General features: G+C 44.4%; 1 protein-coding gene across 3 annotated transcripts in view; it reads right to left on the bottom strand.

Moving 5' to 3' along the window:
* AKAP13 (A-kinase anchoring protein 13) overlaps positions 1 to 17,734 on the bottom strand; it is a 207,430-nt gene extending 189,696 nt beyond the window's left edge. Inside the window, exon 1 of one of the 3 annotated variants that reach the window (XM_079318214.1) lies at positions 17,558 to 17,734. The gene's annotated coding sequence lies outside the window, so the exon portion shown is untranslated. The remainder of the gene's footprint in view (positions 1 to 17,557) is intronic. The other 2 variants (XM_079318215.1, XM_079318216.1) reach the window with 2 other exon arrangements.
* Positions 17,735 to 18,681: the final 947 nt, after the last annotated feature.

The raw sequence follows: 18,681 nt of genomic DNA, 5'->3' as shown, positions 1-18,681 counted from the left end.
GGATCTTGCCTGTTATAAGCACCAACTTCAATCACTAACTACAGCAAACTCTGCAAACACTCAGAATTCAGGGGTACCTCAGAAAAAGCCACCAAGTCTCAGATTTTCCCCTTAATAAACAAGGTAATATTGCCCCCCTATCTTCACAGACACTTTGCAACACAAGTCTGAAAGGATAACAAATTGTTATAAATCTCCAATGCACAAAAGTAATTTTGTGTGTTAATTTGCAGTTTCACGCTATGAATAGGACAAATTTATCAAAGCACAAAAGGTGTTTCCTACAGGGGAAATGTCATAATGGCATGACAAGACACAGCCTGCCTGTTCTGCATGTTTGGTAAGATTGTTGGGTCTTTCTTGTCACAAAACATCTCTTGTTACACCAACATTTAATTAAAACAAGCAAAAGTCCACCCAAAATTTCCCACTTGTTTTCAGGTCCAAGGAATCCACAGTGGCAAGTTAGAGCTGATACTGCATGGAAATGAAGAGGCATGAAGGAGATTTCTCTTGGTCTTTTCAGCTTAATAAAGACCCAACTGCAGCAATGTTGCAAGGGAGTCAGACCAAGTCTGAACACTCTTCCCACTCAGGCTGACAGACTACAGGAACACCACAGTCAGAGGACCAGACCCACTGGTACAGTGCTGGATACAACTCATTTTGTTCAGTGAAAATATGACTCTACACATATGACAATTTCAGGAAAGCCAAAAAAAACCAAAAACCACAGGTTAACTTGGCTCTTACATTTCACTGCCCTCCTTCTGCAAAGTCAAAGCTGGTTGTGATGCCAGAGTTTGGAGGTTGGTTTGTTTGCTTTTTTATAACCCCAAAACCTAAATGTCCCTATTTCTGAAGACCACCTTATGTTTCTCATAGGCCTGGGTATGGATACACAGATGCCCAGTCTCTAGCATCTGTAGTGTCAGTAGTCACACTTGGAAAGCTGTGACTGAAGGCAATGGAAGATTTCCATAGTAGTTTCATTGTCACACAAGGCTGCAATCCCAGATTTCTGCACACACTGCGAGGGGCATGTGGCATTACCAGTGGAGCTCAGCGCGTTCCAGGGCAGCTCTGTGGTAACAACATTCTGTTGTTAAAGGCAGCTGCAGCAGAGTTCAGAGAGGAAAACCAGCAAAGAAATCCAAAATTGAGAGAGCAAACCCTGCACATGCAAATCGGGCTTTGCAAACTCATGACGCACTGAGAGGGGAAGGATTTTCCATCTCATCTCCGAGCTCTCGCTTAGCGGTGCCAGGAAGGTTAGAGGACTGCCAGAGCAAGCACAGGAGATGGTTTGTCTGCAAACAGAATAAACAGCCTTGACTGAATTCTTGTAACCAATTAAGCAACAGTTCTTGACTGAGAAAACAGCATCTCCCAGCTCCCTGCCTAATCCTCAACTCCTGCTTCTTGAGCTGCCTTTAGATTTTTAAGTCTTCCATTTTTCTCCAGAAGCAGAAGACAAATGGATGCCAGTTCTGCAGACATCCTGGTTGCAAGGCCTTCATTTGCCTTTTAAAGACCATCAGTACTCAAAAGTGACTTAACACTAATGAGCTTTCACCAAGCAAGTCTGCAAACATTAATACATGTGAATAGGCATGGGAAAGCCACTCAAATTACCTATTTGCAAGGCTCTCCTCCAGCCTGGACTGGACTTCAACTCAAGGAATGATGAAACCTGCAAGATAACTATGGATTTTCTCTCATCTGCATCCCTTTGTTAAGCTACTCAGTGATGCTAAGCAGATGCATTTTGAATCTGCTGGTTCATCTCATGTACAGGGGGGAGAAAAGGAGAAAATCAAAATAGTACTTATCTGGAAAAAAAACAAATATTTTAAAACTAAGTACTGCTACTGTTAATAGAATGGCCTGTAAGAGAGATATAGCTGAAATTCCTTTAAATACATGTGTTCAGTTTTTAAACTGCAAACAAGTCAATCTGACAAACCAGCTCAGTTAAGATAGCTCCAACAAAGCTGAGGGTCTCACCCCCCACTCTTTCTAAGCCAGCACAAGTTTCTGGCATAGGCACTGGTGTGTGAGATTTTAACATTCCCCTTTCCATAAACAGTCATACATCAAGCTCTAAAAATTTGCTTCACAGAAACATTTGCACTAGTAAAACTCAATTATTCTAATATTTGTATGACACACGCAGGAGGGGTACATAAAAAGGTTATGGTGAGCTCACTTAAGAATTTAAACAATAACTTGATAAAAAGGTTTTGAATTATTCACTCAGCTCCACTATTAAATCAGGCTTCCAAAGGAGTCTTTAAACAACAGCCCAGAGGACGCTGTATTTATAACAAAAAGGCAGCACTGAAGCCAGCACACTGTCTCACAGCACAAACCATTCATAATTACAGTGTAAATGCACACAGGCACACTATCGTGCCTTGGTCACAATCCTGCCAGATTAACTGGACACTTTAAACATTTATACAAATATCCCTGTCTGGAGAGGCAGCACCACTTCTGTCTAAATATCTTAAGTGCTGCTTTTTAGGCTAAGAAAGAGCAATTTCTTCAAGAACATCCAAAGCTGAAACACTCAGGAACAGTACTAAGCAAGACAGAGACAATCTTTTACAAGTATTTATTTACTTTGATACCAGTCCATTTGGGCTGGCAACAAGTATTTTGCTATGTTCCCCAAAGCTCCACAGCCAAACTCATATGAAGACATCACCACACATCTCAGTTACAAACTTTCATGCTAAGTTTACACACAGCAAAGCAATTTTCTCTATACTTGCTGCTCAAACACACACCAAAACTTTTTTCCAAACCTCAGGGCCCACTTGAAATAATGGTCATTTCTAGAGGGAGGAAAAACAGAGGGCTTGGAAGAGATAATATGAATGCTGCTTCACTTCTCTGGTACACACATCCTCTCACCACCTGCTTCCTTTCTCCCCATCCCTTTTTCTTCCACTTCACAGGCTGCTCTTGGTAGTTCAGCTCAATGAACATGAGCCAAGATTTCCTCTCAAAATAACTACTCCAAGACCATTTCAGCTATGAGCATCACCCACAGAAATATTCCCATTTGCATATCATCTTCTCTCCTTCAACAGTCTGTTCCTAAATGAACTCATGGGCTGGTGATACAAGGTCATGAAGCTAAAGAAAAAAAGCAGGATACCCTCCCACTGCATGCAGCCATGCTCCCAGAGCAAGGACAGGATGAGTCAGTCTCCCAATATAGTTGGTTTCAGGCATTTCTAGAAGCATTATTTTAATGACAGTATTTCATTTCCTTCAGCCATCTCATTGAGACAGCTCCAGTTAAGTATTAATGAAGTGCTTGAACACTCTCACTGTCTGGAGGAGACATGGGGTGTCACCTAACCAGCTGCTCAAGATTCACACTTAGCAGCTCTGGTCATCAACACAAGCAAAAAAAGGATTTTTGCATCACATGAGCTAAGGAAAGATTTGGGTGTGAGAAGCACAAGCCAAAACTACCATGGTAATAAATATCACCAAGCCCTGAGGAGAACCAGCAGCACATCAAAGACCATAATCCATTAAAAACAAACAAAAATCTAAGACTATCTTGCCTTTTCTGAAGAAATGGGGGTTTGGATGGTTTTGTTTTGCTTTTACAAATCCAGGCCATTGCAGCAGTGCCATCAGCAACATACCTCCTGAAACTTTTGTATGTTTTTCAAATATCTAAATTCAAATCTGCTGATGTGCTTTCCTTCAAACCTACATCCCATCTCCTCACCACATTTTCTTACAAATCTACCTATTTGAAGCACTGGTTTTCCTGGCTATGGGTAAGGCTCAACACCTGCACCACTGCAACTGCAATTATGGCAAAATACCATGGCTATTTGTAGACTTCCTGGTCATCAAATAATATTAGTGTACCCTTGCCTTGAGCAATTATTTACAGAGCTGAAAGTCCTGCAGCAACATTGGAGATCAGAGAAGCATTCTGCTGTCCACCCCTCCATTATGCAATGATGCTTTGTATTAGCTTTTGGAACTACTCAGAGGGGAAAATAAAATTATCAGAATAATTCTTTATAAATCTGCTTAATGAAAGAGAGAGGAAAAAATTGTAATCGAGTTAAAACTCTACATTAGTTTACTCCAGTTGAGACTGGGAGACATTTTAGAATTCAGCTAAATTGACAGCTCAAACTCAACTCCAGGCTCCAATGCAAGCTTTAAGTCAAATTCCTCAGCAGAGTAAAACCCTTATTAGTCTGTCTTCACTGTAATTTTAATCTTACTTAATTCTGAGTATGTAATTTATATTAAGAATAACCCATTTTTTTCAAAAGGGATATACTGAATGCAGAATTAGTCCCTGGATAGTCCAATTAAAGTTTCCCTTTAAGAAGTATTTTTTTACATATTGACAGCAAAGGAAAAAACACTGAAAGCTTTAAAAAAATTCATAAATGCATCACAGATGACTGTACTAATTCACCTAATATATCCCTAAACCATCAAAACCTGGCCATGCAGCCTCACTTCAAACCAATATTATGTGCTAGAAAGATGTTTGATTTATTTAAAAACTGACACTTTTTTTTCACCACTCACTCAAGAGGTGAGAGAGGGGAGAAAAAGTTGGTATTCCTACATTTGAAAAGGTACAAGAGCATCCCTTTTCTTCTCCCATCCGTTTTTCCCAGTTTATGATGAAAAAATAAAACATAGATTCAAAAAAAATCACCATGAAAAAACCTTGTAAGGACATCCAAATTTCAAGTTCCACCAACAGGACAAAATTAATGACAATTTCTCTAGCCGAAATGAAAACAACTTCAAAGCACTGTCTGGTGAAATGAACTTATTTTGCAAAGTAAGTTTGAGTCCAAACTGACAGTGAACCTGGTACACAACACCCTCCCAAACCAGCACAGCAGTATTTACATCCTGTAGCCAGCCTAAAGCTCTGAAGCCCCAGTTACTATCTCCCCAAATCACAAAACATTCACCACGTATTTCCTGCATTATTTGCATAGTTACTCAGGTTTTGGGGTTTTGTTTGCTATTTTTTTTATGCACATGAAGTAAAATCCTAGCAAGATCTCCCACCCAAGCTCAGAGGAAACTCCGTGTGAATTACCAGGGTGGTTTCCCATTGTCCTTCTGTACTTGCTGCTGCAGTTCTGTGTTGTCCCTTTGCCTCCCACTCCTCTTTAGGAGGTAAAAAAATAGTTCAACCCCTATCACCCATCCCCATGCCTGCAAAGCAACAAATCCTTTTTAGAGAATCTTACCCCCTGCCACAGCCTCAGTATGATCTGAATGTGAGAGGCAGGGAATAGTTAAGCATTTGCCAAGTGAGTGATTAGAGTGACATGCAAGAGGAGCTGGACTGTGCCAGGAGCAGGAGCTCAGGTCTGCCCCATGTCACAGGCTGGCATCAGAACACCAGCAATCTGAATGACTTGTGCTAAAATACCCACTATGGAAAATAAAACTCCTCGTTCCTTTTACCCTCTAGATTTTCCTCCATTTTGTGTGGTGCAGACAGGGGAAAGTTAAGGAGAGGGTCTGCAGGACTTTGCAGCACGTTGGCTGTGCTGGAAGCAGGAGCTGAGCGAGGGAAGGGAACCAGAGAGGCCCTGGACAGATGTTTCCATTCACCAACGCTGCCAAGGAGCAGGGAATGCTGAGTTCACTACCTTGGTGTTATTTACATTTCACAACATCCAGCAACAGCCATGCCACGAGCAGTTCAGGAAAGGAAAATACCCTGCGGCTAAGGAGCACTTCGTATCTTCATTAAAAGGGCAAAAATTAAACTTCTTTTATTCCAGTTCTGAAATTTTACCCGGTTTCATTTTGCCAATGAAAAAGGACACAAGTAGCCCAAGTCTCATCCACTTTGAGACAATTAACAGCCACTGCCCTTTTGAACACTTAATTACTTTTGAGGTATCAGAAATGGTTAACTGTGCCACCCCCTGAATACTTTTTTTTCCGTTTTCCAAAATAAACTAATTTTTGATCTAGCAGAGAGGACAGTTTCTCCTTCATCAACTGTGCCACAAATTAAATGCTCCAAAAGACCAAACCTGAAAATATCCTTGGTGGAAGGGTGCATTTCAGAGGCATTTATCCAAACCTCAAATTCTGAGACCCAACATGTTTTATAATGAGCTGCCAGATCCAGTTTGGCAACCAGAACAGCTCCTCCAAGTGCTGCCCCATCCACCCCAACACACTGGAGCATCAGACATGGACCACCTGCAACAATGTGCTCTGCACATCCCACGGTGCTCCCTGCAGCAAGTGATAGGAAGGGTGATGGAGGAAACACTTCTCACACTTTTTATGATCCTCCAAGTCCTCTCTGAGCTGACAGCAGAGGGACAGAGAAAATGAAAAGGCCAGTATTACCCATTTCTATAAATGCCAGTGCTTTCTGGAGCTTTCAGAGGGGTTCTGTATCTCAGCAGAGACACTGTATCATGTTTCTCCAAGTTTTGTGCTGGTGAACGCTGCCCAGACAGGGCAATTTCACTGGAGTGAGTGCAAGGCTCCCCTGCTGCCACTGCCACAACGGGACACCTTCCCTCCCAAAGTAAACCAGACACTCATGCTATTTATGGATCCTCTTGCAGAACCAGACAAGCTCCCCAGCCACTATTCATCAACGTGCAAATAGGTTTTATTCCATGGCAGGCAGAAGAGATTTGAAAGAAAAAGTCCTGAAGTTCCATCTTAAGTTTTTGGAAGAAATAAATACTTGTAGATCAGTTGGAAATTCAACACAGAACAGTAACACCTGTAAATAAAGGCTGATCACAAGTTCTACAGAGAACACTATTATTTTTTCTTTTAATTTTTGACAATTTCAAATTAGTTCCTAAGGGATTATTAAAGGAAAAATAAACATCCATGGAAAAGGCAGCCAGCTGATACACTAAGGGACATATCCTCTCTATCATATCTTTAATATCCAGAAAAAAGGAAGGGAATATAACTGAAAATCTTCCTTACTTTGCAGAAAAAAAAAACACTGCATCAGTTTCCAGAGACACACAGATGAACAACATTCACAGCACTACTTTTGAACATTAGCACAGCAGACTTCATCAACTTGTCTTCCAATGTCTTTGGGGTTTCAGTGGGAACTACAGCTTTGCTCTTAACAAGCATTTTTCATGGAAGCACCTTTGCATTTAAAATGTCAACTGCAAACACATCTGCTATTCAGATAAAGCACCCACAAGCACTTAATTTCATATTCAACAAGTTTTACAAAGCTCTCAAAGAGCTTAAGGACATTTGGAAGTATGGATGCAAGTTTAGAATGAGTTTTAGCATATCAACCAAAAAAAAAAAAAATCTATTCTTAGATATCTCCCTTTGGTGATTCCTATAATCTTCCTTTTTTTTCCTCCTACTCCTTTGAGAAAGTAAGTTGTTTGGTTATTCGAAAGAAAAAAAAATGGAAGAACCTGTTTTGCAAGGCATACAAACAAAGCAGTATCTTCCAAAAAAAGAAAAGCTCATTCAAAAGTATGTAAATATTAGGGCTGGTAACACAAACAATAAAACCACAGGAAACACAAGAAATTAAGAATAGATCAGGACTCATTCAATTTCCTGGCTTCTGGATATATACACACTTTTCTGGGCTGGATGTATGAGGCAAAATTTATTTTCTGAATAATAGACATTACAGAGTTAACACACATAATTTAAAGAGGCAAACAGAAATCAGTGTCTGTTCTGATCCTGCCTCTGCTCCGTGGCAGGACAAGGACACTGACCAAGGCAGATACACCCAGAATGAGGCACACCAAGCACCAGAGGCTCAGCATCCTCCACTAAGCAGTAAATTCAAGTTTGCTTAAGTCACAGAAAAGGCAAAAACCAGGATTACTCCTGTCTCATCACAGGATGCTGCTGAGTTCCCAGTGCACACCCAAAAGGCTGCCCTTCCACAAGGGACAGCTGGAAGCTGAGCACCAAGCAGAGGTGACAATTATTTCCCAACATGCAGGGTGGTCCCTGCCATCCCCACCCTGCAACTCTCCCTGGCTGGAAGGCACACACAGAGCCTGACACTGCATTCCCCAGCTCGGGCGAATTCCCAAATGCCTCACTGCTGCCAGGCTTTCATCTAGCAGCATCCCAACAGTTCTTGCTCTCCTCTCCATCATGGGCATTTTTTTTTTCCCCTACTAGCCAGAAGCAGCAAGGCCTCAAGTAGATAGAGTTGTACATCTCTGGTGTGGGAATTTAAAATGCTGCTCTTCCAAGTATCACAGTCACATTAACACAATCACCACCTCCTGCTCCTCATTCAACTTCCATCAAATGTTAAACCAAATCTCCATCCCCAAGGTACCCAGTGGTTCACACTCAGACTTATCTAAGAATCAAAAACCGAAAAAAAAAAAAACCAAACAAACAAAAAAAAACAAACAAAAAAAAAACAAAAAAACAAACAAAAAAAAACCTGCAAAGAAAACAATTTATTTCCTTCACTGCAAACACCAAGTGATGTACTTATTTACCCAAAGAAAAACTTAAACCAGACTCAGAGCATGTTTCCTCCAAAATGCCCTTTTGTTTCCTTTGGCACCAAAATATCACAAGCCCAAGGCATAAATATATAAAGATATTTATGCAATTGGTATTATGCTTTCTTAATTCTGATCAGTAGCACTGAGCAGACTAGATTTTTTTAAAATTCACAAAGATTTTACAAATTAGTTCTGGGGGGGAGAGAGAGGTAGGAAAATTAAGACTCTCCTAAGCATAGTATTAAAAAGCTTGATAAATTTATACTCACCTGATACATGTTATCATAATGCTTAATCCTTTTATATAATGCAATTGTACAGTAACTGTTTGACTGCCATCTCATAGTACTAACTGATATCACAGAGGGGATAGGTCCTGCAAATAATTCAGGAAAGAAAGGGTAAAAAGCACACCCCTGTTTTTCAGCTTCAGGAAGATGTATAGATTTTCAAGCACTTTCCTTGCCACAGGTCCTCCATCTTTCTCAAGAAGTTTTGAATTTTCATTTCAAAACTTGCTCTCCACATACTCAAGTGTTTTCTCTGCCTGCCATAAGCTGTTGCTGGGATAGGATCTCTTATTATCTCAAAGAACCCGATGACTTCTGAACTTTGAGATTATAAAGCAAGAAAAGTTACTGAACACTCACATGCAAGTTGATAGGCTAAGAAAAAGCAGCACAAAGTCCTGTCAAAATCCTAGCTAATCTGATAAAGGAAAAACCAGGGAGGTCCAAGCACTAAACCTCACAGTTTAACCAGAGTCAATTCCAGCTGCAGAAGGAAGCACATCACACCCAGCAAAGCACCTCTTCTGAAATGCCATCTGAAAAGACATGTTACCACCTCATTGCCCACAGGTGCAAAATTCCCTGAACACAGGAAAATGTGTGGGATTGACAGGTAAATTTCATACCAATAACAAACACTGGGAGGAGGGAGAAAGAAATTCACAAGATTTACATGACACATAAAGCCAGTTAACATTTAAGTACTTTTTTAATTCATCAATTTTCAATGCAGTTCACTATTAATCATCTTAACATCCATGCAAACATATTTATTATCCACAGTTCTAACTTGCAAGCTCTTCATGCACAGTCTAGTTCTTTTTTTAGCTTAATACACTGCCCATGAAAACAGGGACCAAAGCCCTCTTTTAAGTGTGGGATAGCTCTCAAGAAATCTGCTCCCATCAGCATCTTAGAGAGGGACAAGAAAGGCACCCACTCAAAAAAATACTCTTATAAGCTAGTTTAAAGCATTTTATACTAGTTAAATGCTCAAATCTCAGCCTCCATGCTATACACACACTCTTCTTCAGGCTACATAACCAAAAGGCTCTTCCAAAATTAATTAGTAGCTCTGGCCAGGGTGTGAAAGTAGCTCCAAATTCTGGAGACTCTCAAGCCCCCAGTGCACAAATGGATTCACAGTCCTGTGCCCAACTCAGCAGGAGCCACCAGCACTCAAATGCAGCCACACAGTGGGTACCAACATAACACACAGCATCCTCCCACAATGAGTCTGAGGACAAAAGTCAATGTCTTTTCCTGTTGGCATGTGCACTGCAACAGAGAAAAACCTGCACTTCACAAACATGTGAAGCAACATTTTGCCTTGAATCACACAAAAGGGTAAAGAGACACCTGGACCTTGTGAAATGAATGTTTATTACACAAGGCCTTCTTTTATGACACTACATATAAAAAGGGTTTAGTCTTCATTTCTCTACCCAGCTGAAACAACCTACTTTCTCTGCAGCTGCTAGGAGGAGAGAAACTATAAACATTTACATTTAATGCAACAAAAGGTTTGCTCACCACCTCTTGTGTTCCACTGCGCTCTCAGATGATGATCACTCATCATAAAAATGGGTGGAGTGGCTGCAAAACACTCAGTGATGGAAAAACTGACTCCTATGTTCCCACTCCTCAAGAGAGGTTCCTGCACTGGCTGAAAACCCCACTGAAATGGAGTGTTGTCATCACTCCCAGGAAGGGAAATCTTTGGGCTATGGATGCAAACACATCTGCTACACAGCCAGTGAAGCAGCCTGTTTTACTTTATCTCAGAATCACCCTGTGCACCAACTCAAAGACCTACAGAAATTGTTTTAATCTAGGCCACACATAAACTCAATCAGCTCCAGTTTGGTTTTAAACAATTAAAAACCAGCACTCCCAAGTACAAAGTTCAGACTTGAAGATGTCCAGTGCCATCAGCACTGCAGCCTTGCTGCTGCAGTGAAAGATTTATGGTAACAGGGAACAAAACAACAGAATTCATCACGTAACACCAGAGGCACATCACGTAAACCTCACTCCTTGGCTGACTCACTAAGTGATATTAACTCAAAAAAAAAAAAAAAAAACAAAAAAAAAAAAACCAAGACCCAGTTTTACTGCCATCTTATTTGTGGGCTCAGCAATTTAGAAGCATGCTGTGCACAAGCTCATGAGCCAAAAGAAATTAGTCTGTGTAAGAGTCAGATATGGTCATCCTGTCCTCCCCTTCCCCCCAAAATAAATCACTTCCCCCCTTCCTTTAACACCTGCTTCCTCCATCCAAGCATTCATTGTCCCACTGCTATTATGGGACCAAAGGCTTCAGCATCCCAGAGGAAACTCAGGAGGGAACACAGTGTGTGTAAAGCAACCAGAATCACTCCCTTCAGCAACCTCACCCCCACCATCCTATTTTCCTCTTTTCCTATTGACAGCAAACTTCAAGATTTGGCAGGGTGTTGATAGCCACACGTGCTGGGAAGCTGAATGTGCCACACATCCTGGTATTGAACCCCACTGTGCCCACAGTCACTAGTGTGGGCTTTTCTTGCTCTCACACCTCCCCAGGAACCCACAACCAACACCATGGGGCAGGAAACAAGGCCAGACAACCCAGAGCCTGACCCAGCACAACTTTTTGTATTGTTCCCCTGAAGGGAGAGACTTCACACGGGCAGCCACTCTGTCCATCCCTAAACAGCAGCAGAAGCAGAGCAACAGCAGGAATGTGGCAAAAGGATCTTTTGGGCAAACCTATCCCCAGCATCAACTTCCACCAGGAGGTTTTTAAGTGCAGGAGGTTGCTGTGCACACTCCCACTCTGGTCTTCCCTCCACTGAAAACAGGGATACCTGCAAGAACACGATGAGTCGGCCACATCCATGCGTGACACATGCCAGGTGTGTTAATCCATGGAAAAAGAATGGGTGAGTCAGTAGTTTGAGTCTGAAGACAGTCCTGTTTAGAACAACTGCTCCATGCCAGAATCTTTGTTTGTAATGGTTTTACTAAGTGCAGCATTCAGACTCGCAGAACAGTTACACCACTGAAGGCAGAGACACACTGGGAAAAAGATTTACTTTCCCTAGTAACTTTGCCAGAAACCTCAGATACGGTTTAGATGAAGATACAAATATGTCACAGATTTTAACATAACTTGCTGCTCCAGTTTGCATTAGTCATGGGTGATAAAACGCACAGAGGACTCAAACATGACACATCAGGCACTTTCTCTCCACACAAAGTTTTGATCATCATCAACAAATGGCCTTTAAGATGACCATCTTAAATCATGCTCACAGAGAAAAGAGTCTCACCAAAATTCAGCCTCATATTGAAATAAACAATTTGTTGCTTATTTTCTTTTCACTTAGCTCTCGGAAATAAAACCTGAAGGAGCTGCCACAGAAGAAAATCCTTAAATCCTTCCTTTTACAGTGGATCAGGCTAATCTCAGTGGTGCTGCCACTGTAAATAACATCTCACATTAAAAAACAATTTGGGGAGATTTCTCACATTGTATTTTGCAGATGTAACACTAAGATAAAAACAGTTCAGCAATGAGACTAACAGGAAAGTTTGATCAGCCACCTGGAAGTAGTCAAAAAAATATAAAAAGAGATTAGAAGCAGTCAGAAGTTGTGGCAAATTTGCACAGTCTATTAGAAAATTTCAGAAAGGCTTGAAACAAAGACACAATGGATCAGTTGCAACTACCTGTGTTCATGCATTTTAAATACTGTCTCAGAAGAGCAGCTCCCCAGGATCCAAAGAGCAGTCTCCACCCCATGATTTTCAAGGAAATCATGAAAGGATCAAATCTACAAGAAAACTGTGACAGCTCAGTGACAGATTCTGCAGCCAAGGCCACAATCAAGGTCCTCCCTCCACCAACCACAGAAGCCCCTAAAGCCCACACCACCAGCAGACCTTGCCCAGAGATACCAAATCCAACCTCACACCCAAAACATGCTTGGAATACACTGAATTTTGAGCCCTCAACACAAGGGCTGCAGAGCGCTGACAGCAGTTTCAGGGGTAATTTTTCCTTGTTTTCTCCAATCCTAGCTTAAATATTTGAGCATTTGGACTGTGAGAACTTCACTGCTATCCAATAAAGGAAGAACCTTTTTCTCACTCGTATTACAAACCACTCAATAAACTCTTCAGCATCAGATTTTTATTTTTGCAATATATATAAAATAGTCTTGTTAGACTGCCTGACCATGTCACAACATGTGATGCATTACAGCTACAAAAGAACTAAAGCTTATTTTTCCAAGGTATCACACTTCATACATTTAAGGACTCTTAACTACTTAAAAACATTTGTGATTGCACTTTCTTCCCCTGTTCCCCAACAACCTAGCAGCCCACCTAAAATGGTTATAAAGAAAATTTTAAAGAACTATTAAAATGGCAGAACTTTGCAGAGAAGATTTCTCTTTGCTCTTGACAGAAATAACTGCTGTCTTACAGAACTTAAAAATTAAACACTTTGACTTTTAACTCACTGGCTTATCTCAGAAACATCTATCTCCCATGTCATCTTCACAGGCTATAAAACAGGGATGGGCACCACAGTCAAATGCCTTCTTTGCAGTTGGAAAAGCACCTCCAAGAGTTTAGGTTTCTCCTGGTGGAAGCATCCACCCTCTGTCACAGTGTTTGTGATAGCACAAAGGAACATGAGTCAGGTAACTGATGCAGGTACAGAATGAACTTTTTTCCTTAATTGATACAATTGATGAATTGTATAGTCTAAAAACAATAATATGTTCTTAGCTGGGTTCCATTTCCCAGTTTGGTTTGCTGGCTAGACCCAAAAACTCCAGTATGGCCCAGCTGGGGAGGTGGAAGAGGCTGCTTATGCTACACCAACATACAAAAGAGATGAGATGACAAAACTGCAGTTCAAGTTTATGACAATACTGAAACTTTTACCTACAGCATGTCTCCACCAGCCATATTGAGAAGGACAATAAACTCTTTACAGGATTTGTGGCGTCGCAGCTTATTTGTCATGCAGACATTACGAGAGGAGTCACCCTGTTTCCCTGACAAAGCACCATAAATATACAGAGGTATATCACTCTGAAAATATCAGTATAGCTTCACTGCAGCAACAAGTTCCCAGCATAGCTGCTTTTCCTGGAACACTGCCATCATATTTTCTTATCAGTAACTGAAGTAACTAACCAGCTAACTCCCAGTGATGGGCTTTGCCTTCTAGATCTGCATAAAGGTCATTTGCAAAGGGAAAAAGACAGGCTTGATAAATAAATAAATAAAAAGAAGCCATTGTGCCACATCCACTGCTTTGTTTCCAAAAGCCACTAAGAAGTGCAACGCCAGGCTGAAGTGTCTGACTATTCAGTAAGTACAAGGAGTGGCCAATTCCCTCCCCACAGTGAGATTGTTGACAGCTGTTTTAGAAGAGGAAAAAAAAAAAAGTGAAGCATGACTAAGCTATTCATAAAAATCACATCATATCCAATACCCTAAAAACAAGTTTTGCTTTAGAAAAGGTGCAGGGCTTCCTGGGTGTGAATGACCAGGTGGTACACACCAGCCCTAAACCAGGCTCCCAACTGGATTATATCCCCTGTGGCAACCCCCAGGGCAGCTAAGAAGGACTCTATTCACACCAGAGTTATCAGCTGCTTCTCAACGTCACTCATTACCTTTATCTGTCCTACAGGTGATCAATGCAAGCAAGCACATGAGCACTTGGCACCGAATAACACCCAGTAATCACAAGGTGCAGGTTGCAAGGTGTTTTCCTCCCCAGCTTTCCACATCCAGCCTTCTCATGTGCCTGCAAATAAGAGTTATCCTCCAGCTGGAAACCACGCCAACTGCCAGCTCCCTATCCAGGAGACTGGTAAAACAAGGGGCCACAATGACACACGGAGGCCACATCGTGCCTTTATGGCCTCCTGGACTATCCAGCCTTTTGCTCAAGTTTTTAACTTCCCAGCAGCGCCTTCCACCACTAGAGCAAAACCAAAACCAAATAGTTCCTCCATACAAATCAGCTGTGTGGTTTAGCTGACTTCAGGCTATTTATTGCCTGTGTGGGGAACCCCTATAGAAATAGCATTCAATAGCACTCAAGTAGATTGCAGAGATAACCAGCTACAGTAATAAGCAGAAAAGCTTCCAAGCAGCTTCAAGGTCGGTTTTATTGGCGAGTGGATCACCACCAAATACCAAGCAGAGAAAACTGATACGTTGGTGTCCTGGAAACAGTGGAAAAGAAATTGGTACAGCAGGCTCTGCAGCTTCTACTAAGGATTTTTTGTTAAGTAGCTATTTATTAAAACTTATTATTCTAGCAGAAAATCATATGAAAGAACCCCACTGCTTTTGTAACACAGGAGCATGCGAACACCACCAATAAACCTACCAATGTTTTTTTCCTCTAGGATAATTTATTGACTGCTGTTCTTAATTCATGCTTTGGATAGAATAACCAGATTCCTTTAACAGTACTTAATCCTCCTCTTAGCACAGGAGTGTACCCTAGACCAGAACACAGCTTACTCACAAGTATATCCTGCTGAGAGATTAGTGAGTTCTGCATATGCCTGAGTCTCAAAGCTGCGCTATGCAGACTGTGTTTAAAAACATCCATCATCGGATAGTACCTGGCAGAGCTCTGTTCCTATGAGAAGCTTTGAGCTCTTAAATGTGTTTCCCTCCTTTGATGCAGTGAAGCTGTAAATCAGGAACATCGAGCTCCTGCCTTTCTCTCTGGCTGCAGTCCCTGGCTGGACTCTCTCACTTCGAACACGCCGTGTCCTCACCTCTCAGGCTATGCCGGCCATCCGTGGCTGCTGGAGCCGGGCAGGAAATCCAGGCTGGAACGCCACACGGCACAGCTCATCCACACGACCTGCGGGGGACTCGTCACTCAGGCTACCTACAAAACCTGTCTGCCTGGCAGAACTCAACACCCGTGCCCTTCTAGCAACAGCCCCAGGGCAGCCCGTCTGCCCAGCGCCGGGCACGCTGCAAGGACAGGCGGGCGGCGGAGAGGCTCAGCCAGGAACGGGACAACAGGCACACACCTGAACTCGTGCCAAGGGAAAACACATGCCCAGATGGTCTTCACCTTGCCTGATGCACCCTTACCTGATATCAGGCTCGTAAAAAAAAACCCAAACAACCAAAACAAAAAAACCCCAAACAAACGCAATTTCAAGTGTGCAAACAAGATAGTGTCACCATGTCCCAAAACACAGCAAATGTCCCTCTAGTACAGACAGCAGTTTCTACCTACAGGCAGGGATGTTATGAAGTTAACATCAATCTACTCCCACTACTAAGGTATCAATGTATAAAAATACACCTTCTCTAACACCACAATAAATGAACCATTAGTATCTTACCTTCAAGGACCCATGTGGAACTTGGTTCACCCTTACAATTCCACAACAGCTCGGCAAGGGCGTGCAAAACATGAGAAACACACGCAACAAGGGACTCAGAGTCACCACAAACAGAATTCATGTAGCTTGGCCCTTTAAAACTGATTAGATTACATTAGCCAAAACTCCCAGTACACAAGACATCCATAGATCTCAGACCAACTGTCTAAACTCAGCTCTGAAGCTACATGCTTTACATATTTCTACTGCATCGCATATCTCCATGAGTACCTAAAGTTTTACGGCTGACTGAGATTGCAGAGAGCCACAGCAACCAACTGTCCTACAGCAGCGCAGATTTCTAATCCCTTTATCAAATCCCTATCTAGCCATTCACAGCACAATTGGTATAGCACACTCTTAAAATAAAGAAGTTTTGATAAATCACTTTTTTCCCCCATTTCCAATCTCCAGCTAACATGAAGCCCTGAAAAGGACACTGGAGCAGACCCAATTCCAGAGGTCAGCAAAATCAGATTCTACAAATCCCCACTCCTCTATATGACTTGCGGGGACAACACAGCCACAGAAGGTGGATTAATAAACCCCAACAGTTTACAGGTTCAGAAAAACTACTATTGCGCAATCCTCATCCAGAAACTCTTGTATGTTTCAGAAGAAGAGTCTACACTCGAGAAGGAACAGAAATAATTATATTTGCAAGTAACAGAGTGAACGCATGAAATAGACCCCACGGCAATGACCCTCTGAGTGACACCAAAGGTCACTGAGACCCAAAGGTGACACGCACCAGCACCAGCGTGTTGCGGGGGGGGCTCTCGATACGAATCCTCGGTGACTTTGCGTGCAATAAACTGAGACACAAAGTTGTGTCTGGGAGTCTGGAGGGGATTCCGAGCGGGATATGACAATCGCAGCCGGAGGGAGGCTGGGGGCCAGGCGGGTGCGTGTCCCCGGCACAGCCCGGGCACAGCGGGCTCGTCCCCGCCACCCCCGCCCGGCTGCGGGGGGACCGCGCCCGGCCCCGGCCCGCAGACAATAGCGGCGGAGAGCAGCCGCGCGAGAAAACGCTCCAAATAAATGAAAAACTACCGAGAGCCGGAAAATGAAAAGGAGTAAAGCCACGCGGAGGAAAGGGGCCGCCCGCAGCGGCTCCACGCGAAGTTGCCCGGAGAAAAACCCCCCGAGGAGGAGGAGGAAGGGCGGGGGAAGCGTGCGAGGCGCGGGAAGGGGAGGGGGGCTCCCGCACACCCCTGTCCCCGGGGAGCGCCCACCCTCCGCCCCCGCCGCGGCCTCCCCAAACTTTCCCCCACCCCTTCGCCCAACTCCAGCGGGGCAAACTCACCGCGGGGCCCGGCGGGCGGCTTCGCCCCTGGCAGCGGGGCCGGGAGGGAAGGGAGAGGGACGGGGACGGGGAGGGGGCGGAGGCGGCGGCCGGGCCGGTGCTCTCCGCCCGGGGAGGCGGGCAGGAAGGAGGGGAGGAGGGTCGGGGGCTGCCGCCTCGCAACCTGAGCCGCCGCGCCCGGCCCGGCCAGCCCGCATGCGCCGCCCCGGCGGGGCCGCCCCGGGCCGGGCACTGCGGTGCCGTGCGGGGCCGGGCGGTGCGGGATCGGGCACTGCGGGGCCGTGCGGGGCCGGGCGGTGCGGGATCGGGCACTGCGGGGCCGTGCGGGGCCGGGCGGTGCGGGATCGGGCACTGCGGGGCCGTGCGGGGCCGGGCGGTGCGGGATCAGGCACTGCGGGATCGGGCACTGCGGGGCCGGGCGGGGCCGGGCGGTGCGGGATCGGGCACTGCGGGGCCGGGCCGAACGACACTGTGCATTGCTGGATCGGGCCGTGCGAGCCGGGCAGTGCCGAGCGGAACGGGGCCGGGCATTGGGGAAAGCCCCGCTGCCTGCCCCGGGGGCTTCTCGCTCGCCTGTGCCCTTTCCCAGTTGCTCGGTGCTGGGGGAGAGGCGGCGGTGTGTGTCTAACGTGGTGGTGCGGGTGTGGAAGCGCACAGGCGGCTGCTTAGACTGTTTGTTTTTATGGAAGGGGGACCTGGGCATTGCTTCATGCCTGGAGGTGTTCAAGGCCAGGCTGGATGGGGCTTTGAACAGCCTGCGCTGCCCTGCCAATGGCGGGTGGTTGGAACTGGGTGATACTGAAGGTCCCAACCCAAACCATTCAGGGATTTTAGGATCCTGCCTTCCCACGTGCTGAGCTCCGGCTGTAGGGCCTGTTCTGGTGGGTGTTGGAGCTCTGGCATCCCCATTTCCAGTAGTTAAAGCCTCTCCTAGTGTCCAGAGCACAGCTGTCCAGCTGTGGACAGAATCTGCTGCACATCTGTACCTGTCACCAGCCCAGCTCCACTGGAGTCCCACCAGCCCCGCCCAGGCCTCGTCCTGCTGCTCACCCTCTTTCCTATGGTTGTGAGCAGTGGGTAGGTTTGATGGAGGAACATCTCCAGTGCCGTTCCCACGCCTTGCC

The sequence above is a fragment of the Erithacus rubecula genome, assembly GCF_903797595.1.
Source record: "Erithacus rubecula genome assembly, chromosome: 14".
Taxonomy (NCBI): domain Eukaryota; kingdom Metazoa; phylum Chordata; class Aves; order Passeriformes; family Muscicapidae; genus Erithacus; species Erithacus rubecula.
This window is presented reverse-complemented; position numbering and strand designations above follow the sequence as displayed.